This window comes from Ascaphus truei (genome assembly GCF_040206685.1).
Source record: "Ascaphus truei isolate aAscTru1 chromosome 2 unlocalized genomic scaffold, aAscTru1.hap1 SUPER_2_unloc_2, whole genome shotgun sequence".
Classification (NCBI taxonomy): Eukaryota; Metazoa; Chordata; class Amphibia; order Anura; family Ascaphidae; genus Ascaphus; species Ascaphus truei.
In genome coordinates this window covers 1,074,702-1,093,425 of record NW_027453816.1, presented here as the reverse complement: position 1 = coordinate 1,093,425, position 18,724 = coordinate 1,074,702, and positions in this window count along the sequence as shown.

The following is an 18,724-nucleotide window of genomic DNA, read 5'->3' as shown; positions in this document are numbered from 1 at the left end:
TCACAATCCCACACCCCTCTATTAATAACTCTACAGCCAGGGTCACAATCCCACACCCCTCTATTAATAACTCTACAGCCAGGGTCACAGTCCCACACCCCTCTATTAATAACTCTACAGCCAGAGTCACAATCCCACACCCCTCTATTAATAACTCTACAGCCATGGTCACAGTCCCACATCCCTCTATTAATAACTCTACAGCCAGAGTCACAGTCCCACACCCCTCTATTAATAACTCTACAGCCAGGGTCACAATCCCACACCCCTCTATTAATAACTCTACAGCCAGGGTCACAGCCCCACACCCCTCTATTAATAACTCTACAGCCAGGGTCACAGTCCCACACCCCTCTATTACTAACTCTACAGCCAGGGTTACAACCCCACACCCCTCTATTAATAACTCTACAGCCAGGGTCACAGTCCCACACCCCTCTATTACTAACTCTACAGCCAGGGTCACAACCCCACACCCCTCTATTAATAACTCTACAGCCAGGGTCACAGTCCCACACCCCTCTATTAATAACTCTACAGCCAGGGTCACAGTCCCACACCCCTCTATTAATAACTCTACAGCCAGGGACACAGTCCCACACCCCTCTATTAATAACTCTACAGCCAGGGTCACAGTCCCACACCCCTCTATTAATAACTCTACAGCCAGGGTCACAGTCCCACACCCCTCTATTACTAACTCTACAGCCAGGGTCACAGTCCCACACCCCTCTATTAATAACTCTACAGCCAGGGACACAGTCCCACACCCCTCTATTACTAACTCTACAGCCAGGGTCACACTCCCACACCCCTCTATTACTAACTCTACAGCCAGGGTCACAGTCCCACACCCCTCTATTACTAACTCTACAGCCAGGGTCACAGTCCCACACCCCTCTATTAATAACTCTACAGCCAGGGTCACAGCCCCACACCCCTCTATTACTAACTCTACAGCGAGGGTCACAGTCCCACACCCCTCTATTAATAACTCTACAGCCAGGGTCACAGTCCCACACCCCTCTATTAATAACTCTACAGCCAGGGTCACAGTCCCACACCCCTCTATTACTAACTCTACAGCCAGAGTCACAGTCCCTCACCCCTCTATTACTAACTCTACAGCCAGAGTCACAGTCCCTCACCCCTCTATTACTAACTCTACAGCCAGGGTCACAGTCCCACACCCCTCTATTACTAACTCTACAGCCAGAGTCACAGTCCCTCACCCCTCTATTACTAACTCTACAGCCAGGGTCACAGTCCCACACCCCTCTATTACTAACTCTACAGCCGGGGTCACAGTCCCACACCCCTCTATTACTAACTCTACAGCCAGGGTCACAGTCCCACACCCCTCTATTAATAACTCTACAGCCAGGGTCACAGTCCCACACCCCTCTATTACTAACTCTACAGCCAGAGTCACAGTCCCACACCCCTCTATTAATAACTCTACAGCCAGGGTCACAGTCCCACACCCCTCTATTAATAACTCTACAGCCAGGGTCACAGCCCCACACCCCTCTATTAATAACTCTACAGCCAGGGTCACAGTCCCACACCCCTCTATTAATAACTCTACAGCCAGGGTCACAGTCCCACACCCCTCTATTACTAACTCTACAGCCAGAGTCACAGTCCCACACCCCTCTATTAATAACTCTACAGCCAGGGTCACAGTCCCACACCCCTCTATTAATAACTCTACAGCCAGGGTCACAGTCCCACACCCCTCTATTACTAACTCTACAGCCAGTGTCACAGTCCCTCACCCCTCTATTACTAACTACAGCCAGGGACACAGTCCCACACCCCTCTATTAATAACTCTACAGCCAGGGTCACAGCCCCACACCCCTCTATTACTAACTCTATAGCCAGGGTCACAGTCCCACACCCCTCTATTACTAACTCTACAGCCAGGGTCACAGTCCCACACCCCTCTATTAATAACTCTACAGCCAGGGTCACAGTCCCACACCCCTCTATTAATAACTCTACAGCCAGGGTCACAGTCCCACACCCCTCTATTACTAACTCTACAGCCAGGGTCACAGTCCCACACCCCTCTATTACTAACTCTACAGCCAGGGACACAGCCCCACACCCCTCTATTAATAACTCTACAGCCAGGGTCACAGTCCCACACCCCTCTATTACTAACTCTACAGCCAGGGTCACAGTCCCACACCCCTCTATTACTAACTCTACAGCCAGGGACACAGCCCCACACCCCTCTATTAATAACTCTACAGCCAGGGTCACAGTCCCACACCCCTCTATTAATAACTCTACAGCCAGAGTCACAGCCCCACACCCCTCTATTAATAACTCTACAGCCAGGGTCACAGTCCCACACCCCTCTATTACTAACTCTACAGCCAGGGTCACAGTCCCACACCCCTCTATTACTAACTCTACAGCCAGGGTCACAGTCCCACACCCCTCTATTACTAACTCTACAGCCAGGGTCACAATCCCACACCCCTCTATTACTAACTCTACAGCCAGGGTCACAATCCCACACCCCTCTATTACTAACTCTACAGCCAGGGTCACAGTCCCACACCCCTCTATTATTAACTCTACAGCCAGGGTCACAGCCCCACACCCCTCTATTAATAACTCTACAGCCAGGGACACAGTCCCACACCCCTCTATTACTAACTCTACAGCCAGGGTCACAGTCCCACACCCCTCCTTTACTAACTCTACAGCCAGGGTCACAGTCCCACACCCCTCTATTACTAACTCTACAGCCAGGGTCACAGTCCCACACCCCTCTATTACTAACTCTACAGCCAGGGTCACAGTCCCACACCCCTCTATTAATAACTCTACAGCCAGGGTCACAGCCCCACACCCCTCTATTACTAACTCTACAGCCAGGGTCACAGTCCCACACCCCTCTATTACTAACTCTACAGCCAGGGTCACAGCCCCACACCCCTCTATTACTAACTCTACAGCCAGGGACACAGTCCCACACCCCTCTATTACTAACTCTACAGCCAGGGACACAGTCCCACACCCCTCTATTACTAACTCTACAGCCAGGGTCACAGTCCCACACCCCTCTATTACTAACTCTACAGCCAGGGTCACAGTCCCACGCCCCTCTATTAATAACTCTACAGCCAGGGTCACAATCCCACACCCCTCTATTACTAACTCTACAGCCAGGGTCACAGTCCCACACCCCTCTATTACTAACTCTACAGCCAGGGTCACAGTCCCACACCCCTCTATTACTAACTCTACAGCCAGGGTCACAGTCCCACACCCCTCTATTACTAACTCTACAGCCAGGGTCACAGTCCCACACCCCTCTATTACTAACTCTACAGCCAGGGTCACAGTCCCACACCCCTCTATTAATAACTCTACAGCCAGGGTCACAGTCCCACACCCCTCTATTACTAACTCTACAGCCAGGGTCACAGCCCCACACCCCTCTATTACTAACTCTACAGCCAGGGTTACAGTCCCACACCCCTCTATTAATAACTCTACAGCCAGGGTCACAGTCCCACACCCCTCTATTAATAACTCTACAGCCAGGGACACAGTCCCACACCCCTCTATTACTAACTCTACAGCCAGGGTCACAGCCCCACACCCCTCTATTAATAACTCTACAGCCAGGGTCACAGTCACACACCCCTCTATTAATAACTCTACAGCCAGGGTCACAGTCCCACACCCCTCTATTACTAACTCTACAGCCAGGGTCACAGTCCCACACCCCTCTATTACTAACTCTACAGCCAGGGTCACAGTCCCACACCCCTCTATTACTAACTACAGCCAGGGTCACAGCCCCACACCCCTCTATTAATAACTCTACAGCCAGGGTCACAGTCCCACACCCCTCTATTAATAACTCTACAGCCAGGGTCACAGCCCCACACCCCTCTATTACTAACTCTACAGCCAGGGTTACAGTCCCACACCCCTCTATTAATAACTCTACAGCCAGGGTCACAGTCCCACACCCCTCTATTAATAACTCTACAGCCAGGGACACAGTCCCACACCCCTCTATTACTAACTCTACAGCCAGGGTCACAGCCCCACACCCCTCTATTAATAACTCTACAGCCAGGGTCACAGTCACACACCCCTCTATTAATAACTCTACAGCCAGGGTCACAGTCCCACACCCCTCTATTACTAACTCTACAGCCAGGGTCACAGTCCCACACCCCTCTATTACTAACTCTACAGCCAGGGTCACAGCTCCACACCCCTCTATTACTAACTCTACAGCCAGGGTCACAGCCCCACACCCCTCTATTACTAACTCTACAGCCAGGGTCACAGCCCCACACCCCTCTATTACTAACTCTACAGCCAGGGTCACAGCCCCACACCCCTCTATTACTAACTCTACAGCCAGGGTCACAGCCCCACACCCCTCTATTACTAACTCTACAGCCAGGGTCACAGTCCCACACCCCTCTATTACTAACTCTACAGCCAGGGTTACAGTCCCACACCCCTCTATTACTAACTCTACAGCCAGGGTCACAGCCCCACACCCCTCTATTACTAACTCTAAAGCCAGAGTCACAGCCCCACACCCCTCTATTAATAACTCTACAGCCAGGGTCACAGCCCCACACCCCTCTATTAATAACTCTACAGCCAGAGTCACAGCCCCACACCCCTCTATTAATAACTCTACAGCCATGGTCACAGCCCCACACCCCTCTATTAATAACTCTACAGCCAGGGTCACAGCCCCACACCCCTCTATTACTAACTCTACAGCCAGGGTCACAGTCCCACACCCCTCTATTAATAACTCTACAGCCAGGGTCACAGTCCCACACCCCTCTATTACAAACTCTACAGCCAGGGTCACAGTCCCACACCCCTCTATTACTAACTCTACAGCCAGGGACACAGTCCCACACCCCTCTATTACTAACTCTACAGCCAGGGTCACAGCCCCACACCCCTCTATTAATAACTCTACAGCCAGGGTCACAGTCCCACACCCCTCTATTAATAACTCTACAGCCAGGGTCACAGTCCCACACCCCTCTATTAATAACTCTACAGCCAGGGTCACAATCCCACACCCCTCTATTACTAACTCTACAGCCAGGGTCACATTCCCACACCCCTCTATTACTAACTCTACAGCCAGGGTCACAGTCCCACGCCCCTCTATTACTAACTCTACAGCCAGAGTCACAGCCCCACACCCCTCTATTAATAACTCTACAGCCAGGGTCACAGCCCCACACCCCTCTATTAATAACTCTACAGCCAGGGTCACAGCCCCACACCCCTCTATTACTAACTCTACAGCCAGGGTCACAGTCCCACACCCCTCTATTAATAACTCTACAGCCAGGGTCACAGTCCCACACCCCTCTATTACTAACTCTACAGCCAGGGTCACAGCCCCACACCCCTCTATTACTAACTCTACAGCCAGGGTCACAGCCCCACACCCCTCTATTACTAACTCTACAGCCAGGGTCACAGTCCCACACCCCTCTATTAATAACTCTACAGCCAGGGTCACAATCCCACACCCCTCTATTAATAACTCTACAGCCAGGGTCACAGTCCCACACCCCTCTATTAATAACTCTACAGCCAGGGTCACAATCCCACACCCCTCTATTAATAACTCTACAGCCAGGGTCACAGTCCCACACCCCTCTATTAATAACTCTACAGCCAGAGTCACAATCCCACACCCCTCTATTAATAACTCTACAGCCAAGGTCACAGTCCCACACCCCTCTATTAATAACTCTACAGCCAGAGTCACAGTCCCACACCCCTCTATTAATAACTCTACAGCCAGGGTCACAATCCCACACCCCTCTATTAATAACTCTACAGCCAGGGTCACAGCCCCACACCCCTCTATTAATAACTCTACAGCCAGGGTCACAGTCCCACACCCCTCTATTACTAACTCTACAGCCAGGGTCACAACCCCACACCCCTCTATTAATAACTCTACAGCCAGGGTCACAGTCCCACACCCCTCTATTACTAACTCTACAGCCAGGGTCACAACCCCACACCCCTCTATTAATAACTCTACAGCCAGGGTCACAGTCCCACACCCCTCTATTAATAACTCTACAGCCAGGGTCACAGTCCCACACCCCTCTATTAATAACTCTACAGCCAGGGACACAGTCCCACACCACTCTATTAATAACTCTACAGCCAGGGTCACAGTCCCACACCCCTCTATTAATAACTCTACAGCCAGGGTCACAGTCCCACACCCCTCTATTACTAACTCTACAGCCAGGGTCACAGTCCCACACCCCTCTATTAATAACTCTACAGCCAGGGTCACAGTCCCACACCCCTCTATTACTAACTCTACAGCCAGGGTCACAGTCCCACACCTCTCTATTACTAACTCTACAGCCAGGGTCACAGTCCCACACCCCTCTATTAATAACTCTACAGCCAGGGTCACAGTCCCACACCCCTCTATTAATAACTCTACAGCCAGGGTCACAGTCCCACACCCCTCTATTACTAACTCTACAGCCGGGGTCACAGTCCCACACCCCTCTATTACTAACTCTACAGCCAGGGTCACAGTCCCACACCCCTCTATTAATAACTCTACAGCCAGGGTCACAGTCCCACACCCCTCTATTACTAACTCTACAGCCAGAGTCACAGTCCCACACCCCTCTATTACTAACTCTACAGCCAGGGTCACAGTCCCACACCCCTCTATTACTAACTCTACAGCCAGGGTCACAGTCCCACACCTCTCTATTACTAACTCTACAGCCAGGGTCACAGTCCCACACCCCTCTATTAATAACTCTACAGCCAGGGTCACAGTCCCACACCCCTCTATTAATAACTCTACAGCCAGGGTCACAGTCCCACACCCCTCTATTACTAACTCTACAGCCGGGGTCACAGTCCCACACCCCTCTATTACTAACTCTACAGCCAGGGTCACAGTCCCACACCCCTCTATTAATAACTCTACAGCCAGGGTCACAGTCACACACCCCTCTATTACTAACTCTACAGCCAGAGTCACAGTCCCACACCCCTCTATTACTAACTCTACAGCCATGGTCACAGTCCCACACCCCTCTATTACTAACTCTACAGCCAGGGTCACAGTCCCACACCCCTCTATTAATAACTCTACAGCCAGGGTCACAGTCCCACACCCCTCTATTAATAACTCTACAGCCAGGGACACAGTCCCACACCCCTCTATTAATAACTCTACAGCCAGGGTCACAGTCCCACACCCCTCTATTAATAACTCTACAGCCAGGGTCACAGTCCCACACCCCTCTATTAATAACTCTACAGCCAGGGTCACAGTCCCACACCCCTCTATTACTAACTCTACAGCCAGGGTCACAGCCCCACACCCCTCTATTAATAACTCTACAGCCAGGGTCACAGCCCCACACCCCTCTATTACTAACTCTACAGCCAGGGTCACAGTCCCACACCCCTCTATTACTAACTCTACAGCCAGGGTCACAGTCCCACACCCCTCTATTAATAACTCTACAGCCAGGGTCACAGTCCCGCACCCCTCTATTAATAACTCTACAGCCAGGGTCACAGTCCCACACCCCTCTATTAATAACTCTACAGCCAGGGTCACAGTCCCGCACCCCTCTATTAATAACTCTACAGCCAGGGTCACAGTCCCACACCCCTCTATTAATAACTCTACAGCCAGGGTCACAATCCCACTCCCCTCTATTACTAACTCTACAGCCAGGGTCACAGTCCCACACCCCTCTATTAATAACTCTACAGCCAGGGTCACAGTCCCACACCCCTCTATTACTAACTCTACAGCCAGGGTCACAGTCCCACACCCCTCTATTACTAACTCTACAGCCAGGGTCACAATCCCACACCCCTCTATTACTAACTCTACAGCCAGGGTCACAGTCCCACACCCCTCTATTACTAACTCTACAGCCAGGGTCACAGTCCCACACCCCTCTATTACTAACTCTACAGCCAGGGTCACAATCCCACACCCCTCTATTACTAACTCTACAGCCAGGGTCACAGTCCCACACCCCTCTATTACTAACTCTACAGCCAGGGTCACAGTCCCACACCCCTCTATTACTAACTCTACAGCCAGGGTCACAATCCCACACCCCTCTATTACTAACTCTACAGCCGGGGTCACAGTCCCACACCCCTCTATTACTAACTCTACAGCCAGGGTCACAGTCCCACACCCCTCTATTAATAACTCTACAGCCAGGGTCACAGTCCCACACCCCTCTATTACTAACTCTACAGCCAGAGTCACAGTCCCACACCCCTCTATTACTAACTCTACAGCCAGGGTCACAGTCCCACACCCCTCTATTACTAACTCTACAGCCAGGGTCACAGTCCCACACCTCTCTATTACTAACTCTACAGCCAGGGTCACAGTCCCACACCCCTCTATTAATAACTCTACAGCCAGGGTCACAGTCCCACACCCCTCTATTAATAACTCTACAGCCAGGGTCACAGTCCCACACCCCTCTATTACTAACTCTACAGCCGGGGTCACAGTCCCACACCCCTCTATTACTAACTCTACAGCCAGGGTCACAGTCCCACACCCCTCTATTAATAACTCTACAGCCAGGGTCACAGTCCCACACCCCTCTATTACTAACTCTACAGCCAGAGTCACAGTCCCACACCCCTCTATTACTAACTCTACAGCCATGGTCACAGTCCCACACCCCTCTATTACTAACTCTACAGCCAGGGTCACAGTCCCACACCCCTCTATTAATAACTCTACAGCCAGGGTCACAGTCCCACACCCCTCTATTAATAACTCTACAGCCAGGGACACAGTCCCACACCCCTCTATTAATAACTCTACAGCCAGGGTCACAGTCCCACACCCCTCTATTAATAACTCTACAGCCAGGGTCACAGTCCCACACCCCTCTATTAATAACTCTACAGCCAGGGTCACAGTCCCACACCCCTCTATTACTAACTCTACAGCCAGGGTCACAGCCCCACACCCCTCTATTAATAACTCTACAGCCAGGGTCACAGCCCCACACCCCTCTATTACTAACTCTACAGCCAGGGTCACAGTCCCACACCCCTCTATTACTAACTCTACAGCCAGGGTCACAGTCCCGCACCCCTCTATTAATAACTCTACAGCCAGGGTCACAGTCCCGCACCCCTCTATTAATAACTCTACAGCCAGGGTCACAGTCCCACACCCCTCTATTAATAACTCTACAGCCAGGGTCACAGTCCCGCACCCCTCTATTAATAACTCTACAGCCAGGGTCACAGTCCCACACCCCTCTATTACTAACTCTACAGCCAGGGTCACAATCCCACACCCCTCTATTACTAACTCTACAGCCAGGGTCACAGTCCCACACCCCTCTATTAATAACTCTACAGCCAGGGTCACAGTCCCACACCCCTCTATTACTAACTCTACAGCCAGGGTCACAGTCCCACACCCCTCTATTACTAACTCTACAGCCAGGGTCACAATCCCACACCCCTCTATTACTAACTCTACAGCCAGGGTCACAGTCCCACACCCCTCTATTAATAACTCTACAGCCAGGGTCACAGTCCCACACCCCTCTATTACTAACTCTACAGCCAGGGTCACAGTCCCACGCCCCTCTATTACTAACTCTACAGCCAGGGTCACACTCCCACACCCCTCTATTACTAACTCTACAGCCAGGGTCACAGTCCCACACCCCTCTATTACTAACTCTACAGCCAGGGTCACAGTCCCACACCCCTCTATTACTAACTACAGCCAGGGTCACAGTCCCACACCCCTCTATTACTAACTCTACAGCCAGGGTCACAGACCCACACCCCTCTATTAATAACTCTACAGCCAGGGTCACAGTCCCACACCCCTCTATTACTAACTCTACAGCCAGGGTCACAGTCCCACACCCCTCTATTAATAACTCTACAGCCAGAGTCACAGTCCCACACCCCTCTATTACTAACTCTACAGCCAGGGTCACAGTCCCACACCCCTCTATTACTAACTCTACAGCCAGGGTCACAGTCCCACACCCCTCTATTACTAACTCTACAGCCAGGGTCACAGCCCCACACCCCTCTATTACTAACTCTACAGCCAGGGTCACAGTCCCACACCCCTCTCTTAATAACTCTACAGCCAGGGTCACAGTCCCACACCCCTCTATTAATAACTCTACAGCCAGGGACACAGTCCCACACCCCTCTATTAATAACTCTACAGCCAGGGTCACAGTCCCACACCCCTCTATTAATAACTCTACAGCCAGGGTCACAGTCCCACACCCCTCTATTACTAACTCTACAGCCAGGGTCACAGTCCCACACCCCTCTATTACTAACTCTACAGCCAGGGTCACAGTCCCACACCCCTCTATTAATAACTCTACAGCCAGGGTCACAGTCCCACACCCCTCTATTAATAACTCTACAGCCAGGGTCACAGTCCCACACCCCTCTATTAATAACTCTACAGCCAGGGTCACAGTCCCACACCCCTCTATTACTAACTCTACAGCCAGGGTCACAGCCCCACACCCCTCTATTACTAACTCTACAGCCAGGGTCACAGCCCCACACCCCTCTATTACTAACTCTACAGCCAGGGTCACAGTCCCACACCACTCTATTACTAACTCTACAGCCAGGGTCACAGTCCCACACCCCTCTATTAATAACTCTACAGCCAGGGTCACAGCCCCACACCCCTCTATTACTAACTCTACAGCCAGGGTCACAGTCCCACACCCCTCTATTAATAACTCTACAGCCAGGGTCACAGCCCCACACCCCTCTATTACTAACTCTACAGCCAGGGTCACAGTCCCACACCCCTCTATTAATAACTCTACAGCCAGGGTCACAGTCCCACACCCCTCTATTACTAACTCTACAGCCAGGGTCACAGTCCCGCACCCCTCTATTAATAACTCTACAGCCAGGGTCACAGTCCCACACCCCTCTATTACTAACTCTACAGCCAGGGTCACAGCCCCACACCCCTCTATTAATAACTCTACAGCCAGGGTCACAATCCCACACCCCTCTATTAATAACTCTACAGCCAGGGTCACAGTCCCACACCCCTCTATTAATAACTCTACAGCCAGTGTCACAGTCCCACACCCCTCTATTACTAACTCTACAGCCAGGGTCACAGTCCCACACCCCTCTATTACTAACTCTACAGCCAGGGTCACAGCCCCACACCCCTCTATTAATAACTCTACAGCCAGGGACACAGTCCCACACCCCTCTATTACTAACTCTACAGCCAGGGTCACAGCCCCACACCCCTCTATTAATAACTCTACAGCCAGGGACACAGTCCCACACCCCTCTATTAATAACTCTAAAGCCAGGGTCACAGTCCCACACCCCTCTATTACTAACTCTACAGCCAGGGTCACAGTCCCACACCCCTCTATTACTAACTCTACAGCCAGGGTCACAGTCCCACAACCCTTTATTAATAACTCTACAGCCAGGGTCACAGTCCCACACCCCTCTATTAATAACTCTACAGCCAGGGTCACAGCCCCACACCCCTCTATTACTAACTCTACAGCCAGGGTCACAGTCCCACACCCCTCTATTACTAACTACAGCCAGGGTCACAGTCCCACACCCCTCTATTAATAACTCTACAGCCAGGGTCACAGTCCCACACCCCTCTATTACTAACTCTACAGCCAGGGTCACAGCCCCACACCCCTCTATTACTAACTCTACAGCCAGGGTCACAGTCCCACACCCCTCTATTACTAACTCTACAGCCAGGGTCACAGTCCCACACCCCTCTATTAATAACTCTACAGCCAGGGTCACAGCCCCACACCCCTCTATTACTAACTCTACAGCCAGGGTCACAGTCCCACACCCCTCTATTACTAACTCTACAGCCAGGGTCACAGCCCCACACCCCTCTATTAATAACTCTACAGCCAGGGTCACAGTCCCACACCCCTCTATTAATAACTCTACAGCCAGGGTCACAGTCCCACACCCCTCTATTACTAACTCTACAGCCAGGGTCACAGTCCCACACCCCTCTATTACTAACTCTACAGCCAGGGTCACAATCCCACACCCCTCTATTACTAACTCTACAGCCAGGGTCACAGCCCCACACCCCTCTATTACTAACTCAACAGCCAGGGTCACAGCCCCACACCCCTCTATTACTAACTCTACAGCCAGGGTCACAGTCCCACACCCCTCTATTACTAACTCTACAGCCAGGGTCACAGTCCCACACCCCTCTATTAATAACTCTACAGCCAGGGTCACAGCCCCACACCCCTCTATTACTAACTCTACAGCCAGGGTCACAGCCCCACACCCCTCTATTAATAACTCTACAGCCAGGGTCACAGTCCCACACCCCTCTATTACTAACTCTACAGCCAGGGTCACAGTCCCACACCCCTCTATTAATAACTCTACAGCCAGGGTCACAGTCCCACACCCCTCTATTAATAACTCTACAGCCAGGGTCACAGCCCCACACCCCTCTATTACTAACTCTACAGCCAGGGTCACAGTCCCACACCCCTCTATTAATAACTCTACAGCCAGGGTCACAGCCCCACACCCCTCTATTACTAACTCTACAGCCAGGGTCACAGTCCCACACCCCTCTATTACTAACTCTACAGCCAGGGTCACAGTCCCACACCCCTCTATTACTAACTCTACAGCCAGGGTCACAGTCCCGCACCCCTCTATTAATAACTCTACAGCCAGGGTCACAGTCCCACACCCCTCTATTACTAACTCTACAGCCAGGGTCACAATCCCACACCCCTCTATTACTAACTCTACAGCCAGGGTCACAGTCCCACACCCCTCTATTAATAACTCTACAGCCAGGGTCACAGCCCCACACCCCTCTATTACTAACTCTACAGCCAGGGACACAGTCCCACACCCCTCTATTACTAACTCTACAGCCAGGGTCACAGTCCCACACCCCTCTATTACTAACTCTACAGCCAGGGTCACAATCCCACACCCCTCTATTAGTAACTCTACAGCCAGGGTCACAGTCCCACACCCCTCTATTAATAACTCTACAGCCAGGGTCACAGTCCCACACCCCTCTATTAATAACTCTACAGCCAGGGTCACAGTCCCACACCCCTCTATTAATAACTCTACAGCCAGGGTCACAGTCCCACACCCCTCTATTAATAACTCTACAGCCAGGGTCACAATCCCACACCCCTCTATTAATAACTCTACAGCCAGGGTCACAATCCCACACCCCTCTATTACTAACTCTACAGCCAGGGTCACAGTCCCACACCCCTCTATTAATAACTCTACAGCCAGGGTCACAGTCCCACACCCCTCTATTAATAACTCTACAGCCAGGGTCACAGTCCCACACCCCTCTATTAATAACTCTACAGCCAGGGTCACAATCCCACACCCCTCTATTAATAACTCTACAGCCAGGGTCACAGCCCCACACCCCTCTATTACTAACTCTACAGCCAGAGTCACAGCCCCACACCCCTCTATTACTAACTCTATAGCCAGGGTCACAGTCCCACGCCCCTCTATTACTAACTCTACAGCCAGGGTCACAGTCCCACACCCCTCTATTACTAACTCTACAGCCAGGGTCACAGTCCCACACCCCTCTATTACTAACTCTACAGCCAGGGTCACAGTCCCACACCCCTCTATTAATAACTCTACAGCCAGGGTCACAGTCCCACACCCCTCTATTACTAACTCTACAGCCAGGGACACAGTCCCACACCCCTCTATTACTAACTACAGCCAGGGTCACAGTCCCACACCCCTCTATTAATAACTCTACAGCCAGGGTCACAGTCCCACACCCCTCTATTACTAACTCTACAGCCAGGGACACAGTCCCACACCCCTCTATTACTAACTCTACAGCCAGGGTCACAGTCCCACACCCCTCTATTAATAACTCTACAGCCAGGGTCACAGTCCCACACCCCTCTATTACTAACTCTACAGCCAGGGTCACAGCCCCACACCCCTCTATTACTAACTCTACAGCCAGGGTCACAGCCCCACACCCCTCTATTACTAACTCTACAGCCAGGGTCACAGTCCCACACCCCTCTATTAATAACTCTACAGCCAGGGTCACAATCCCACACCCCTCTATTAATAACTCTACAGCCAGGGTCACAGTCCCACACCCCTCTATTAATAACTCTACAGCCAGGGTCACAATCCCACACCCCTCTATTAATAACTCTACAGCCAGGGTCACAGCCCCACACCCCTCTATTAATAACTCTACAGCCAGGGTCACAGTCCCACACCCCTCTATTACTAACTCTACAGCCAGGGTCACAACCCCACACCCCTCTATTAATAACTCTACAGCCAGGGTCACAGTCCCACACCCCTCTATTACTAACTCTACAGCCAGGGTCACAACCCCACACCCCTCTATTAATAACTCTACAGCCAGGGTCACAGTCCCACACCTCTCTATTAATAACTCTACAGCCAGGGTCACAGTCCCACACCCCTCTATTAATAACTCTACAGCCAGGGACACAGTCCCACACCCCTCTATTAATAACTCTACAGCCAGGGTCACAGTCCCACACCCCTCTATTAATAACTCTACAGCCAGGGTCACAGTCCCACACCCCTCTATTACTAACTCTACAGCCAGGGTCACAGTCCCACACCCCTCTATTAATAACTCTACAGCCAGGGTCACAGTCCCACACCCCTCTATTACTAACTCTACAGCCAGGGTCACAGTCCCACACCTCTCTATTACTAACTCTACAGCCAGGGTCACAGTCCCACACCCCTCTATTAATAACTCTACAGCCAGGGTCACAGCTCCACACCCCTCTATTACTAACTCTACAGCGAGGGTCACAGTCCCACACCCCTCTATTAATAACTCTACAGCCAGGGTCACAGTCCCACACCCCTCTATTAATAACTCTACAGCCAGGGTCACAGTCCCACACCCCTCTATTACTAACTCTACAGCCGGGGTCACAGTCCCACACCCCTCTATTACTAACTCTACAGCCAGGGTCACAGTCCCACACCCCTCTATTAATAACTCTACAGCCAGGGTCACAGTCCCACACCCCTCTATTACTAACTCTACAGCCAGAGTCACAGTCCCACACCCCTCTATTACTAACTCTACAGCCAGGGTCACAGTCCCACACCCCTCTATTAATAACCCTACAGCCAGGGTCACAGTCCCACACCCCTCTATTAATAACTCTACAGCCAGGGACACAGTCCCACACCCCTCTATTAATAACTCTACAGCCAGGGTCACAGTCCCACACCCCTCTATTAATAACTCTACAGCCAGGGTCACAGTCCCACACCCCTCTATTAATAACTCTACAGCCAGGGTCACAGTCCCACACCCCTCTATTACTAACTCTACAGCCAGGGTCACAGCCCCACACCCCTCTATTAATAACTCTACAGCCAGGGTCACAGCCCCACACCCCTCTATTACTAACTCTACAGCCAGGGTCACAGTCCCACACCCCTCTATTACTAACTCTACAGCCAGGGTCACAGTCCCACACCCCTCTATTAATAACTCTACAGCCAGGGTCACAGTCCCACACCCCTCTATTAATAACTCTACAGCCGGGGTCACAGTCCCACACCCCTCTATTACTAACTCTACAGCCAGGGTCACAGTCCCACACCCCTCTATTAATAACTCTACAGCCAGGGTCACAGTCCCACACCCCTCTATTAATAACTCTACAGCCAGGGTCACAGTCCCACACCCCTCTATTAATAACTCTACAGCCAGGGTCACAGCCCCACACCCCTCTATTACTAACTCTACAGCCAGGTTCACAGTCCCACACCCCTCTATTAATAACTCTACAGCCAGGGTCACAGTCCCACAACCCTCTATTAATAACTCTACAGCCGGGGTCACAGTCCCACACCCCTCTATTAATAACTCTACAGCCAGGGTCACAGTCCCACACCCCTCTATTAATAACTCTACAGCCAGGGTCACAGTCCCACACCCCTCTATTAATAACTCTACAGCCAGGGTCACAGCCCCACACCCCTCTATTAATAACTCTACAGCCAGGGTCACAGTCCCACACCCCTCTATTACTAACTCTACAGCCAGGGTCACAGTCCCACACCCCTCTATTAATAACTCTACAGCCAGGGTCACAGTCCCACACCCCTCTATTACTAACTCTACAGCCAGGGTCACAGTCCCACACCCCTCTATTAATAACTCTACAGCCAGGGTCACAGTCCCACACCCCTCTATTAATAACTCTACAGCCAGGGTCACAGTCCCACACCCCTCTATTAATAACTCTACAGCCAGGGTCACAGTCCCACACCCCTCTATTAATAACTCTACAGCCAGGGTCACAGTCCCACACCCCTCTATTAATAACTCTACAGCCAGGGTCACAATCCCACACCCCTCTATTAATAACTCTACAGCCAGGGTCACAGCCCCACACCCCTCTATTACTAACTCTACAGCCAGAGTCACAGCCCCACACCCCTCTATTACTAACTCTATAGCCAGGGTCACAGTCCCACGCCCCTCTATTACTAACTCTACAGCCAGGGTCACAGTCCCACACCCCTCTATTACTAACTCTACAGCCAGGGTCACAGTCCCACACCCCTCTATTACTAACTCTACAGCCAGGGTCACAGTCCCACACCCCTCTATTAATAACTCTACAGCCAGGGTCACAGTCCCACACCCCTCTATTACTAACTCTACAGCCAGGGACACAGTCCCACACCCCTCTATTACTAACTACAGCCAGGGTCACAGTCCCACACCCCTCTATTAATAACTCTACAGCCAGGGTCACAGTCCCACACCCCTCTATTACTAACTCTACAGCCAGGGACACAGTCCCACACCCCTCTATTACTAACTCTACAGCCAGGGTCACAGTCCCACACCCCTCTATTAATAACTCTACAGCCAGGGTCACAGTCCCACACCCCTCTATTACTAACTCTACAGCCAGGGTCACAGCCCCACACCCCTCTATTACTAACTCTACAGCCAGGGTCACAGCCCCACACCCCTCTATTACTAACTCTACAGCCAGGGTCACAGTCCCACACCCCTCTATTAATAACTCTACAGCCAGGGTCACAATCCCACACCCCTCTATTAATAACTCTACAGCCAGGGTCACAGTCCCACACCCCTCTATTAATAACTCTACAGCCAGGGTCACAATCCCACACCCCTCTATTAATAACTCTACAGCCAGGGTCACAGCCCCACACCCCTCTATTAATAACTCTACAGCCAGGGTCACAGTCCCACACCCCTCTATTACTAACTCTACAGCCAGGGTCACAACCCCACACCCCTCTATTAATAACTCTACAGCCAGGGTCACAGTCCCACACCCCTCTATTACTAACTCTACAGCCAGGGTCACAACCCCACACCCCTCTATTAATAACTCTACAGCCAGGGTCACAGTCCCACACCTCTCTATTAATAACTCTACAGCCAGGGTCACAGTCCCACACCCCTCTATTAATAACTCTACAGCCAGGGACACAGTCCCACACCCCTCTATTAATAACTCTACAGCCAGGGTCACAGTCCCACACCCCTCTATTAATAACTCTACAGCCAGGGTCACAGTCCCACACCCCTCTATTACTAACTCTACAGCCAGGGTCACAGTCCCACACCCCTCTATTAATAACTCTACAGCCAGGGTCACAGTCCCACACCCCTCTATTACTAACTCTACAGCCAGGGTCACAGTCCCACACCTCTCTATTACTAACTCTACAGCCAGGGTCACAGTCCCACACCCCTCTATTAATAACTCTACAGCCAGGGTCACAGCTCCACACCCCTCTATTACTAACTCTACAGCGAGGGTCACAGTCCCACACCCCTCTATTAATAACTCTACAGCCAGGGTCACAGTCCCACACCCCTCTATTAATAACTCTACAGCCAGGGTCACAGTCCCACACCCCTCTATTACTAACTCTACAGCCGGGGTCACAGTCCCACACCCCTCTATTACTAACTCTACAGCCAGGGTCACAGTCCCACACCCCTCTATTAATAACTCTACAGCCAGGGTCACAGTCCCACACCCCTCTATTACTAACTCTACAGCCAGAGTCACAGTCCCACACCCCTCTATTACTAACTCTACAGCCAGGGTCACAGTCCCACACCCCTCTATTAATAACCCTACAGCCAGGGTCACAGTCCCACACCCCTCTATTAATAACTCTACAGCCAGGGACACAGTCCCACACCCCTCTATTAATAACTCTACAGCCAGGGTCACAGTCCCACACCCCTCTATTAATAACTCTACAGCCAGGGTCACAGTCCCACACCCCTCTATTAATAACTCTACAGCCAGGGTCACAGTCCCACACCCCTCTATTACTAACTCTACAGCCAGGGTCACAGCCCCACACCCCTCTATTAATAACTCTACAGCCAGGGTCACAGCCCCACACCCCTCTATTACTAACTCTACAGCCAGGGTCACAGTCCCACACCCCTCTATTACTAACTCTACAGCCAGGGTCACAGTCCCACACCCCTCTATTAATAACTCTACAGCCAGGGTCACAGTCCCACACCCCTCTATTAATAACTCTACAGCCGGGGTCAC